The following is a 14813-nucleotide window of genomic DNA, read 5'->3' on the forward strand; positions in this document are numbered from 1 at the left end:
CACCCCTTCTTGCTTAGATGCACGCCCTGGATGGGACTTATGGGACTTGTAGTGCCTCACGTCGCGCTAATGTTCAGTTGGTAACTTTTCAAACCCACAGATGGGCCTCGCTGTTTGGAATTTGTGCAATATCCATACGCTGCTGTCCCATGTTCTCGGCCCGTAGTCAAGACCGTATGGCCCCCGGTTCTTTCAGGGTGGTGCTCCTTCCGCGGCATGGGTCGCCGCGTAAATATTCCAGCTCCGAAGTACTCAACGTACAAAGGAGCACCCGGACCTCAGCTGCACACAAGGAGCCTTGAATGGTAAGCAAGCCTCCAGCACAATGATATCCTTTAACTGTTCAAACTGCCCTGGATGCCTGACGCATTTCAAAGTGTCCCCACTTCTCTTCAGAGGCTTTGGCAGTTATGAAGGAGCGCTTGAGGCCCCACACCCCTTCTTGCTTAGATGCACGCCCTGGATGGGACTTATGGTACTTGTAGTGCCTCACGTCGCGCTAATGTTCAGTTGGTAACTATTCAAGCCCACAGATGGGCCTCGCTGTGTGGAATTTGTGCAATATCCATACGCTGCTGTCCCATGTTCTCGGCCCGTAGTCAAGACCGCATGGCCCCCGGTTCTTTCAGGGTGGTGCTCCTTCCGCGGCATGGGTCGCCGCGTAAATATTCCAGCTCCGAAGTACCCAACGTACAAAGGAGCACCCGGACCTCAGCTGCACACAAGGAGCCTTGAATGGTAAGCACGCCTCCAGCTCAACGATATCCTTTAACTGTTCAAACTGCCCTGGATGCCTGACGCGTTTCGAAGTGTCCCCACTTCTCTTCAGAGGCTTTGGCAGTTATGAAGGAGCGCTTGAGGCACCACACCCCTTCTTGCTTAGATGCACCCCCTGGATGGGACTTATGGGACTTGTAGTGCCTCACGTCGTGCTAATGTTCAGTTGGTAACTTTTCAAGCCCACAGATGGGCCTCGCTGTGTGGAATTTATGCAATATCCATACGCTGCTGTCCCAAGTTCTCGGCCCGTAGTCAAGACCGCATGGCCCCCGGTTCTTTCAGGGTGGTGTTCCTTCCGCGGCATGGGTCGCCGCGTAAATATTCCAGCTCCGAAGTACCCAACGTACAAAGGAGCACCCGGACCTCAGCTGCACACAAGGAGCCTTGAATGGTAAGCACGCCTCTAGCACAACGATATCCTTTAACTGTTCAAACTACCCTGGATGCCTGACGCATTTCGAAGTGTCCCCACTTCTCTTCAGAGGCTTTGGCAGTTATGAAGGAGCGCTTGAGGCACCACACCCCTTCTTGCTTAGATGCACGCCCAGGATGGGACTCATGGGACTTGTAGTGCCTCATGTCGCGCTAATGTTCAGTTGGTAACTTTTCAAGCCCACAGATGGGCCTCGCTGTGTGTAATTTGTGCAATATCCATACGCTGCTGTCCCATGCTCTCGGCCCGTAGTCAAGACCGCATGGCCCCCGGTTCTTTCAGGGTGGGGCTCCTTCCGCGGCATGGGTCGCCGCGTAAATATTCCAGCTCCGAAGTACCCAACATACAAAGGAGCACCCGGACCTCAGCTGCACACCAGGAGCCTTGAATGGTAAGCACCCCTCCAGCACAACGATATCCTTTAACTGTTCAAACTGCCCTGGATGCCTGACGCGTTTCGAAGTGTCCCCACTTCTCTTCAGAGGCTTTGGCAGTTATGAAGGAGCGCTTGAGGCACCACACCCCTTCTTGCTTAGATGCACGCCCTGGATGGGACTTATGGGACTTGTAGTGCCTCACGTCGCGCTAATGTTCAGTTGGTAACTTTTCAAGCCCACTGATGGGTCTCGCTGTGTGGAATTTGTGCAATATCCATATGCTGCTGTCCCAAGTTGTCGGCCCATAGTCAAGACCGCATGGCCCCCGGTTCTTTCAGGGTGGTGCTCCTTCCCCGGCATGGCTCGACGCGTAAATATTCCAGCTCCGAAGTACCTAACGTACAAAGGAGCACCCGGACCTCAGCTGCACACAAGGAGCCTTGAATGGTAAGCACGCCTCCAGCACAACGATATCCTTTAACTGGTCAAACTGCCCTGGATGCCTGACGCGTTTCGAAGTGCCCCCACTTCTCTTCAGAGGCTTTGGCAGTTATGAAGGAGCGCTTGAGGCACCACACCCCTTCTTGCTTAGATGCACGCCCTGGATGGGACTTATGGGACTTGTAGTGCCTCATGTCGCGCTAATGTTCAGTTGGTAACTTTTCAAACCCACAGATGGGCCTCGCTGTGTGGAATTTGTGCAATATCCATACGCTGCTGTCCCATGTTCTCGGCCCGTAGTCAAGACCGCATGGCCCCCGGTTCTTTCAGGGTGGTGCTCCTTCCGCGGCATGGGTAGCCGCGTAAATATTCCAGCTCCGAAGTACCCAACGTACAAAGGAGCACCCGGACCTCAGCTGCACAGAAGGAGCCTTGAATGGTAAGCACGCCTCCAGCTCAACGATATCCTTTAAATGTTCAAACTGCCCTGGATGCCTGACGCATTTCGAAGTGTCCCCACTTCTCTTCAGAGGCTTTTGCAGTTATGAAGGAGCGCTTGAAGCACCACACCCCTTCTTGCTTAGATGCACTCCCTGGATGGGACTTATGGGACTTGTAGTGCCTCACGTCGCGTTAATGTTCAGTTGGTAACTTTTCAAGCCCACAGACGGGCCTCGCTGTGTGGAATTTGTGCAATATCCATACGCTGCTGTCCCAAGTTCTCAGCCCGTAGTCAAGACCTCATGGCCCCCGGTTCTTTCAGGGTGGTGCTCCTTCCGCGGCATAGGTCGCCGCGTAAATATTCCAGCTCCAAAGTACTCAACGTACAAAGGAGCACCCGGACCTCAGCTGCACACAAAGAGCCTTGAATGGTAAGCACGCCTCCAGCACAACGATATCCTTTAACTGTTCAAACTGCCCTGGATGCCTGACGCATTTCGAAGTGTCCCCACTTCTCTTCAGAGGCTTTGGCAGTTATGAAGGAGCGCTTGAGGCACCACACCCCTTCTTGCTTAGATGCACGCACTGGATGGGATTTATGGGACTTGTAGTGCCTCACGTCGCGCTGATGATCAGTTGGTAACTTTTCAAGCACACAGATGGGCCTCTCTGTGTGGAATTTGTGCAATATCCATATGCTGCTGTCCCATGTTCTCGGCCCGTAGTCAAGACCGCATGGCCCCCGGATCTTTCAGTTTGGTGCTCCTTCGGCGGCATGGGTCGCCGCGTAAATATTCCAGCTCTGAAGTGCCCAACGTACAAAGGAGCACCCGGACCTCAGCTGCACACAAGGAGCCTTGAATGGTAAACACGCCTCCAGCACAACGATATCCTTTAACTGTTCAAACTGCCCTGGATGCCTGACACGTTTCGAAGTGTCCCCACTACTCTTCAGAGGCTTTGGCAGTTATGAAGGAGCGCTTGAGGCACCACACCCCTTCTTGCTTAGATGCACGCCCTGGATGGGACTTATGGGACTTGTAGTGCCTCACGTCGCGCTAATGTTCAGTTGGTAACTTTTCAAGCCCACAGATGGGCCTCTCTGTGTGGAATTTGTGCAATATCCATACGCTGCTGTCCCATGTTCTCGGCCCGTAGTCAAGACCGCATGGCCCTCGGTTCTTTCAGGGTGGTGCTCCTTCGGCGGCATGGGTCGCCGCGTAAATATTCCTGCTCCGAAGTGCCCAACGTACAAAGGAGCACCCGGACCTCAGCTGCACACAAGGAGCCTTGAATGGTAAGCACGCCTCCAGCACAACAATATCCTTTAACTGTTCAAACTGCCCTGGATGCCTGACGCGTTTCGCAGTGTCCCCACTTCTCTTCAGAGGCTTTGGCAGTTATGAAGGAGCGCTTGAGGCACCACACCATTTCTTGCTTAGATGCACGCCCTGGATGGGACTTATGGGACTTGTAGTGCCTCACGTCGCACTGATGTTCAGTTGGTAACTTTTCAAGCCCACAGATGGGCCTCGCTGTGTGGAATTTGTGAAATATCCATACGCTGCTGTCCCATGTTCTCGGCCCGTAGTCAAGACCACATGGCCCCCGGTTCTTTCAGGGTGGTGCTCCTTCCGCGGCATGGGTCGCCGCATAAATATTCCAGCTCCGAAGTACCCAACGTACAAAGGAGCACCCAGACCTCAGCTGCACACAAGGAGCCTTGAATGGTAAGCCGCCTCCAGCACAACGATATCCTTTAACTGTTCAAACTGCCCTGGATGCCTGACGCGTTTCGAAGTGTCCCCACTTCTCTTCAGAGGCTTTGGCAGTGATGAAGGAGCGCTTTAGGCACCATACCCCTTCTTGCTTAGATGCACGCCCTGGATGGGACTTATGGGACTTGTAGTGCCTCACGTCGCGCTGATGTTCAGTTGGTAACTTTTGCAGCCCACAGATGGGCCTCGCTGTGTGGAATTCGTGCAATATCCATACGCTGCTGTCCCAAGTTCTTGGCCCGTAGTCAAGACCGCATGGCCCCCGGTTCTTTCAGGGTGGTGCTCCTTCCGCGGCATGGGTCGCCACGTAAATATTCCAGCTCCGAAGTACCCAACGTACAAAGGAGCACCTGGACCTCAACTGCACACAAGGAGCCTTGAATGGTGAGCACACCTCCAGCACAACGATATCCTTTAACTGTTCAAACTGCCCTGGATGCCTGACGCGTTTCAAAGTGTCCCCACTTCTCTTCAGAGGCTTTGGCAGTTATGAAGGAGCGCTTTAGGCACCACACACCTTCTTGCTTAGATGCACGCCTTGGATGGGACTTATGGGACTTGTAGTGCCTGACATCGCGCTAATGTTCAGTTGGTAAATTTTCAAGCCCACAGATGGGTCTCGCTGTGTGGAATTTGTGCAATATCCATACGCTGCTATCCCAAGTTCTCGGCCCATAGCCAAGACCGCATGGCCCCCGGTTCTTTCAGGGTGGTGCTCCTTCCGCGGCATGGGTCGCCGCGTAAATATTCCAGCTCCGAAGTACCCAACGTACAAAGGAGCACCCGGACCTCAGCTGCACACAAGGAGCCTTGAATGGTAAGCACGCCTCCAGCACAACGATATCCTTTAACTGTTCAAACTGCCCTGGATGCCTGACGCGTTTCAAATTGTCCCCACTTCTCTTCAGAGGCTTTGGCAGTTATGAAGGAGCACTTGAGGCACCACACCCCTTCTTGCTTAGATGCACGCCCTGAATGGGACTTATGGGACTTGTAGTGCCTCACGTCGCGCTGATGTTCAGTTGGTAACTTTTCAAGCCCACAGATGGGCCTCGTTGTGTGGAATTTGTGCAATATCCATACGCTGCTTTCCCATGTTCTCGGCCCGTAGTCAAGACCGCATAGCCCCCGGTTCTTTCAGGGTGGTGCTCCTTCCGCGGCATGGGTCGCCGCGTAAATATTCCAGCTCCGAAGTACCCAACGTACAAAGGAGCACCCGGACCTCAGCTGCACACAAGGAGCCTTGAATGGTAAGCACACCTCCAGCACAACGATATCCTTTAACTGTTCAAACTGCCCTGGATGCCTGACGCGTTTCGAAGTGTCCCCACTTCTCTTCAGAGGCTTTGGCAGTTATGAAGGAGCGCTTGAGGCACCATACGCCTACTTGCTTAGATGCACGCCCTGGATGGGACTTATGGGACTTGTAGTGCCTCACGTCACGCTAATGTTCAGTTGGTAACTTTTCAAGCCCTCAGATGGGCCTCGCTGTGTGGAATTTGTGCAATATCCATACGCTGCTGTCCCATGTTCTCGGCCCGTAGTCAAGACCGCATGGCCCCCGGTTCTTTCAGGGTGGTGCTCCTTCCGCGGCATGGGTCGCCGCGTAAATATTCCAGCTCCGAAGTACCCAACGTACAAAGGAGCACCCGGACCTCAGCTGCACACAAGGAGCCTTGAATGGTAAGCACGCCTCCAGCACAACGATATCCTTTAACTGTTCAAACTGCCCTGGATGCCTGATGCGTTTCGAAGTGTCCCCACTTCTCTTCAGAGGCTTTCGCAGTTATGAAGGAGCGCTTGAGGCACCACACCTCTTCTTGCTTAGATGCACCCCCTGGATGGGACTTATGGGACTTGTAGTGCCTCACGCCGCGCTGATGTTCAGTTGGTAACTTTTCAAGCACACAGATGGGCCTCGCTGTGTGGAATTTGTGCAATATCCATACGCTGCTGTCCCATGTTCTCGGCCCGTAGTCAAGACCGCATGGCCCCCGGTTCTTTCAGGGTGGTGCTCCTTCCGCTGCAGGGGTTGCCGCGTAAATATTCCAGCTCCGAAGTACCCAACGTACAAAGGAGCACCCAGACCTCAGCTGCACACAATGAGCCTTGAATGGTAAGCACGCCTCCAGCAAAACGATATCCTTGAACTGTTCAAACAGCCCTGGATGCCTGATGCGTTTTGAAGTGTCCCCACTTCTCTTCAGAGGCTTTGGCAGTTATGAAGGAGCGCTTGAGGCACCACACCCCTTCTTGCTTAGATGCACGCCCTGGATGGGACCTATGGGACTTGTAGTGCCTCACGTGGCGCTAATGTTCAGTTGGTAACTTTTCAAGCCCACAGATGGGCCTCGCTGTGTGGAATTTGTGCAATATCCATACGCTGCTGTCCCATGTTCTCGGCCCGTAGTCAAGACCGCATGGCCCCCGGTTCTTTCAGGGTGGTGCTCCTTCAGCGGCATGGGTCGCCGCGTAAATATTCAAGCTCCGAAGTACCCAACGTTCAAAGGAGCACCCTGACCTCAGCTGCACACAAGGAGCCTTGAATGGTAAGCACGCCTCCAGCACAACGATATCCTTTAACTGTTCAAACTGCCCTGGATGCCTGACGCGTTTCGAAGTGTCCCCACTTCTCTTCAGAGGCTTTCGCAGTTATGAAGGAGCGCTCGAGGCACCACACCTCTTCTTGCTTAGATGCACCCCCTGGATGGGACTTATGGGACTTGTAGTGCCTCACGTCGCGCTGATGTTCAGTTGGTAACTTTTCAAGCACACAGATGGGCCTCGCTGTGTGGAATTTGTGCAATATCCATACGCTGCTGTCCAATGTTCTCGGCCCGTAGTCAAGACCGCATGGCCCCCGGTTCTTTCAGGGTGGTGCTCCTTCCGCTGCAGGGGTTGCCGCGTAAATATTCCAGCTCCGAAGTACCCAACGTACAAAGGAGCACCCAGACCTCAGCTGCACACAATGAGCCTTGAATGGTAAGCACGCCTCCAGCAAAACGATATCCTTTAACTGTTCAAACTGCCCTGGATGCCTGACGCGTTTTGAAGTGTCCCCACTTCTCTTCAGAGGCTTTGGCAGTTATGAAGGAGCGCTTGAGGCACCACACCCCTTCTTGCTTAGATGCACGCCCTGGATGGGACCTATGGGACTTGTAGTGCCTCACGTGGCGCTAATGTTCAGTTGGTAACTTTTCAAGCCCACAGATGGGCCTCGCTGTGTGGAATTTGTGCAATATCCATACGCTGCTGTCCCATGTTCTCGGCCCGTAGTCAAGACCGCATGGCCCCCGGTTCTTTCAGGGTGGTGCTCCTTCAGCGGCATGGGTCGCCGCGTAAATATTCAAGCTCCGAAGTACCCAACGTTCAAAGGAGCACCCTGACCTCAGCTGCACACAAGGAGCCTTGAATGGTAAGCACGCCTCCAGCACAACGATATCCTTTAACTGTTCAAACTGCCCTGGATGCCTGACGCGTTTCAAAGCGTCCCCGCTTCTCTTCAGAGGCTTTGGCAGTTATGAAGGAGCGCTTGAGGCACCACACCCCTTCTTGCTTAGATGCACGCCCTGTATGGGACTTATGAGACTTGTAGTGCCTCACGTTGCGCTAATGTTCAGTTGGTAACTTTTCAAGCCCACAGATGGGACTAGCTGTGTGGAATTTGTGCAAAATCCATACGCTGCTGTCCCATATTCTCGGCCCGTAGTCAAGAGCGCATGGCCCCCGGTTCTTTAAGGGTGGTGGTCCTTCCGCGGCATGGGTCGCCGTGTAAATATTCCAGCTCCGAAGTACCCAACGTACAAAGGAGCACCCGGACCTCAGCTGCACACAAGGAGCCTTGAATGGTAAGCACGCCTCCAGCACAACAATATCCTTTAACTGTTCAAACTGCCCTGGATGCCTGACGCGTTTCGAAGTGTCCCCACTTCTCTTCAGATACTTTGGCAGTTATGAAGGAGCGCTTGAGGCACCACACCCCTTCTTGCTTAGATGCACGCCCTGGATGGTACTTATGGGACTTGCAGTGCCTCACGTCGCGCTGATGTTCAGTTGGTGACTTTTCAAGCACACAGATGGGCCTCGCTGTGTGGAATTTGTGCAATATCCATACGCTGCTGTCCCATGTTCTGGGCCCGTAGTCAAGATCGCATGGCCCCCGGTTCTTTCAGGGTGGTGCTCCTTCCGCGGCATGGGTCGCCGCGTAAATATTCCAGCTCCGAAGTACCCAACATACAAAGGAGCACCCGGACCTCAGCTGCACACAAGGAGCCTTGAATGGTAAGCACGCCTCCAGCACAACGATATCCTTTAACTGTTCAAACTGCCCTGGATGCCTGACGCTTTTCGAAGTGTCCCCACTTCTCTTCAGAGGCTTTGGCAGTTATGAAGGAGCGCTTGAGGCACCACACCCCTTCTTGCTTAGATGCACGCCCTGGATGGGACTTATGGGACTTGTAGTGCCTCACGTCGCGCTGATGTTCAGTTGGTAACTTTTCAAGCCCACAGATGGGCTTCGCTGTGTGGAATTTGTGCAATATCCATACGCTGCTGTCCCATGTTCTCGGCGCGTAGTCAAGACCGCATGGCCCCCGGTTCTTTCAGGGTGGTGCTCCTTCCGCGGCATGGGTCGACGCGTAAATATTCCAGCTCCGAAGTACCCAACGTACAAAGGAGCACCCGGAACCTCAGCTGCACACAAGGAGCCTTGAATGGTAAGCACGCCTCCAGCACAACGATATCCTTTAACTGTTCAAACTGCCCTGGATGCCTGACGCATTTCGAAGTGTCCCCACTTCTCTTCAGAGGCTTTGGCAGTTATGAAGGAGCGCTCGAGGCACCACACCCCTTCTTGCTTAGATGCACGCCCTGGATGGGATTATGGGACTTGTAGTGCCTCACATCGCGCTAATGTTCAGTTGGTAACTTTTCAAGCCCACAGATGGGCCTCGCTGTGTGGAATTTGTGCACTATCCATACGCTGCTGTCCCAAGTTCTCGGCCCGTAGTCAAGACCGCATGGCCCCTGGTTCTTTCAGGGTGGTGCTCCTTCCACGGCATGGGTCGCCGCGTAAATATTCCAGCTCCGAAGTACCCAACGTACAAAGGAGCACCCGGACCTCAGCTGCACACAAGGAGCCTTGAATGGTAAGCACGCCTCCAGCACAACGATATCCTTTAACTGTTCAAACTGCCCTGGATGCCTGACGCGTTTCAAATTGTCCCCACTTCTCTTCAGAGGCTTTGGCAGTTATGAAGGAGCGCTTGAGGCACCACACCCCTTCTTGCTTAGATGCACGCCCTGAATGGGACTTGTAGTGCCTCACGTGGCGCTAATGTTCAGTTGGTAACTTTTCAAGCCCACAGATGGGCCTCGCTGTGTGGAATTTGTGCAATATCCATACGCTGCTGTCCCATGTTCTCGGCCCGTAGTCAAGACCGCATAGCCCCCGGTTCTTTCAGGGTGGTGCTCCTTCCGCGGCATGGGTCGCCGCGTAAATATTCCAGCTCCGAAGTACCCAACGTACAAAGGAGCACCCGGACCTCAGCTGCACACAAGGAGCCTTGAATGGTAAGCACACCTCCAGCACAACGATATCCTTTAACTGTTCAAACTGCCCTGGATGCCTGACGCGTTTCGAAGTGTCCCCACTTCTCTTCAGAGGCTTTGGCAGTTATGAAGGAGCGCTTGAGGCACCATACGCCTACTTGCTTAGATGCACGCCCTGGATGGGACTTATGGGACTTGTAGTGCCTCACGTCACGCTAATGTTCAGTTGGTAACTTTTCAAGCCCTCAGATGGGCCTCGCTGTGTGGAATTTGTGCAATATCCATACGCTGCTGTCCCATGTTCTCGGCCCGTAGTCAAGACCGCATGGCCCCCGGTTCTTTCAGGGTGGTGCTCCTTCCGCGGCATGGGTCGCCGCGTAAATATTCCAGCTCCGAAGTACCCAACGTACAAAGGAGCACCCAGACCTAAGCTGCACACAATGAGCCTTGAATGGTAAGCACGCCTCCAGCAAAACGATATCCTTTAACTGTTCAAACTGCCCTGGATGCCTGACGCGTTTTGAAGTGTCCCCACTTCTCTTCAGAGGCTTTGGCAGTTATGAAGGAGCGCTTGAGGCACCACACCCCTTCTTGCTTAGATGCACGCCCTGGATGGGACCTATGGGACTTGTAGTGCCTCACGTGGCGCTAATGTTCAGTTGGTAACTTTTCAAGCCCACAGATGGGCCTCGCTGTGTGGAATTTGTGCAATATCCATACGCTGCTGTCCCATGTTCTCGGCCCGTAGTCAAGACCGCATTGCCCCCGGTTCTTTCAGGGTGGTGCTCCTTCAGCGGCATGGGTCACCGCGTAAATATTCAAGCTCCGAAGTACCCAACGTACAAAGGAGCACCCTGACCTCAGCTGCACACAAGGAGCCTTGAATGGTAAGCACGCCTCCAGCACAACGATATCCTTTAACTGTTCAAACTGCCCTGGATGCCTGACGCGTTTCAAAGCATCCCCGCTTCTCTTCAGAGGCTTTGGCAGTTATGAAGGAGCGCTTGAGGCACCACACCCCTTCTTGCTTAGATGCACGCCCTGTATGGGACTTATGGGACTTGTAGTGCCTCACGTTGCGCTAATGTTCAGTTGGTAACTTTTCAAGCCCACAGATGGGCCTAGCTGTGTGGAATTTGTGCAAAATCCATACGCTGCTGTCCCATATTCTCGGCCCGTAGTCAAGACCGCATGGCCCCCGGTTCTTTCAGGGTGGTGGTCCTTCCGCGGCATGGGTCGCCGCGTAAATATTCCAGCTCCGAAGTACCCAACGTACAAAGGAGCACCCGGACCTCAGCTGCACACAAGGAGCCTTGAATGGTAAGCACGCCTCCAGCACAACAATATCCTTTAACTGTTCAAACTGCCCTGGATGCCTGACGCGTTTTGAAGTGTCCCCACTTCTCTTCAGAGGCTTTGGCAGTTATGAAGGAGCGCTTGAGGCACCACACCCCTTCTTGCTTAGATGCACGCCCTGGATGGGACTTATGGGACTTGTAGTGCCTCACGTCGCGCTAATGTTCAGTTGGTAACTTTTCAAACCCACAGATGGGCCTCGCTGTGTGGAATTTGTGCAATATCCATACGCTGCTGTCCCATGTTCTCGGCCCGTAGTCAAGACCGCATGGCCCCCGGTTCTTTCAGGGTGGTGCTCCTTCCGCGGCATGGGTAGCCGCGTAAATATTCCAGCTCCGAAGTACCCAACGTACAAAGGAGCACCCGGACCTCAGCTGCACAGAAGGAGCCTTGAATGGTAAGCACGCCTCCAGCTCAACGATATCCTTTAACTGTTCAAACTGCCCTGGATGCCTGACGCATTTCGAAGTGTCCCCACTTCTCTTCAGAGGCTTTTGCAGTTATGAAGGAGCGCTTGAGGCACCACACCCCTTCTTGCTTAGATGCACGCCCTGGATGGGACTTATGGGACTTGTAGTGCCTCACGTCGCGCTAATGTTCAGTTGGTAACTTTTCAAACCCACAGATGGGCCTCGCTGTGTGGAATTTGTGCAATATCCATACGCTGCTGTCCCAAGTTCTCGGCCCGTAGTCAAGACCGCATGGCCCCTGGTTCTTTCAGGGTGGTGCTCCTTCCACGGCATGGGTCGCCGCGTAAATATTCCAGCTCCGAAGTACCCAACGTACAAAGGAGCACCCGGACCTCAGCTGCACACAAGGAGCCTTGAATGGTAAGCACGCCTCCAGCACAACGATATCCTTTAACTGTTCAAACTGCCCTGGATGCCTGACGCGTTTCAAATTGTCCCCACTTCTCTTCAGAGGCTTTGGCAGTTATGAAGGAGCGCTTGAGGCACCACACCCCTTCTTGCTTAGATGCACGCCCTGAATGGGACTTGTAGTGCCTCACGTGGCGCTAATGTTCAGTTGGTAACTTTTCAAGCCCACAGATGGGCCTCGCTGTGTGGAATTTGTGCAATATCCATACGCTGCTGTCCCATGTTCTCGGCCCGTAGTCAAGACCGCATAGCCCCCGGTTCTTTCAGGGTGGTGCTCCTTCCGCGGCATGGGTCGCCGCGTAAATATTCCAGCTCCGAAGTACCCAACGTACAAAGGAGCACCCGGACCTCAGCTGCACACAAGGAGCCTTGAATGGTAAGCACACCTCCAGCACAACGATATCCTTTAACTGTTCAAACTGCCCTGGATGCCTGACGCGTTTCGAAGTGTCCCCACTTCTCTTCAGAGGCTTTGGCAGTTATGAAGGAGCGCTTGAGGCACCATACGCCTACTTGCTTAGATGCACGCCCTGGATGGGACTTATGGGACTTGTAGTGCCTCACGTCACGCTAATGTTCAGTTGGTAACTTTTCAAGCCCTCAGATGGGCCTCGCTGTGTGGAATTTGTGCAATATCCATACGCTGCTGTCCCATGTTCTCGGCCCGTAGTCAAGACCGCATGGCCCCCGGTTCTTTCAGGGTGGTGCTCCTTCCGCGGCATGGGTCGCCGCGTAAATATTCCAGCTCCGAAGTACCCAACGTACAAAGGAGCACCCAGACCTAAGCTGCACACAATGAGCCTTGAATGGTAAGCACGCCTCCAGCAAAACGATATCCTTTAACTGTTCAAACTGCCCTGGATGCCTGACGCGTTTTGAAGTGTCCCCACTTCTCTTCAGAGGCTTTGGCAGTTATGAAGGAGCGCTTGAGGCACCACACCCCTTCTTGCTTAGATGCACGCCCTGGATGGGACCTATGGGACTTGTAGTGCCTCACGTGGCGCTAATGTTCAGTTGGTAAATTTCAAGCCCACAGATGGGCCTCGCTGTGTGGAATTTGTGCAATATCCATACGCTGCTGTCCCATGTTCTCGGCCCGTAGTCAAGACCGCATTGCCCCCGGTTCTTTCAGGGTGGTGCTCCTTCAGCGGCATGGGTCACCGCGTAAATATTCAAGCTCCGAAGTACCCAACGTACAAAGGAGCACCCTGACCTCAGCTGCACACAAGGAGCCTTGAATGGTAAGCACGCCTCCAGCACAACGATATCCTTTAACTGTTCAAACTGCCCTGGATGCCTGACGCGTTTCAAAGCATCCCCGCTTCTCTTCAGAGGCTTTGGCAGTTATGAAGGAGCGCTTGAGGCACCACACCCCTTCTTGCTTAGATGCACGCCCTGTATGGGACTTATGGGACTTGTAGTGCCTCACGTTGCGCTAATGTTCAGTTGGTAACTTTTCAAGCCCACAGATGGGCCTAGCTGTGTGGAATTTGTGCAAAATCCATACGCTGCTGTCCCATATTCTCGGCCCGTAGTCAAGACCGCATGGCCCCCGGTTCTTTCAGGGTGGTGGTCCTTCCGCGGCATGGGTCGCCGCGTAAATATTCCAGCTCCGAAGTACCCAACGTACAAAGGAGCACCCGGACCTCAGCTGCACACAAGGAGCCTTGAATGGTAAGCACGCCTCCAGCACAACAATATCCTTTAACTGTTCAAACTGCCCTGGATGCCTGACGCGTTTTGAAGTGTCCCCACTTCTCTTCAGAGGCTTTGGCAGTTATGAAGGAGCGCTTGAGGCACCACACCCCTTCTTGCTTAGATGCACGCCCTGGATGGGACTTATGGGACTTGTAGTGCCTCACGTCGCGCTAATGTTCAGTTGGTAACTTTTCAAGCCCACAGATGGGCCTCGCTGTGTGGAATTTGTGCAATATTCATATGCTGCTGTCCCATGTTCTCGGCCCGTAGTCAAGACCGCATGGCCCCCGGTTCTTTCAGGGTGGTGCTCCTTCCGCGGCATGGGTCGCCGCGTAAATATTCCAGCTACGAAGTACCCAACGTACAAAGGAGCACCCGGACCTCAGCTGCACACAAGGAGCCTTGAATGGTAAGCACGCCTCCAGCACAACAATATCCTTTAACTGTTCAAACTGTCCTGGATGCCTGACGCGTTTCGAAGTGTCCCCACTTCTCTTCAGATACTTTGGCAGTTATGAAGGAGCGCTTGAGGCACCACACCCCTTCTTGCTTAGATGCACGCCCTGGATGGTACTTATGGGGCTTGCAGTGCCTCACGTCGCGCTGATGTTCAGTTGGTGACTTTTCAAGCACACAGATGGGCCTCGCTGTGTGGAATTTGTGCAATATCCATACGCTGCTGTCCCATGTTCTGGGCCCGTAGTCAAGATCGCATGGCCCCCGGTTCTTTCAGGGTGGTGCTCCTTCCGCGGCATGGGTCGCCGCGTAAATATTCCAGCTCCGAAGTACCCAACGTACAAAGGAGCACCCGGACCTCAGCTGCACACAAGGAGCCTTGAATGGTAAGCACGCCTCCAGCACAACGATATCCTTTAACTGTTCAAACTGCCCTGGATGCCTGACGCTTTTCGAAGTGTCCCCACTTCTCTTCAGAGGCTTTGGCAGTTATGAAGGAGCGCTTGAGGCACCACACCCTTTCTTGCTTAGATGCACGCCCTGGATGGGACTTACGGGACTTGTAGTGCCTCACGTCGCGCTGATGTTCAGTTGGTAACTTTTCAAGCCCACAGATGGGCTTCGC

The sequence above is a fragment of the Lissotriton helveticus genome, chromosome 10, assembly GCF_964261635.1.
Source record: "Lissotriton helveticus chromosome 10, aLisHel1.1, whole genome shotgun sequence".
NCBI lineage: Eukaryota > Metazoa > Chordata > Amphibia > Caudata > Salamandridae > Lissotriton > Lissotriton helveticus.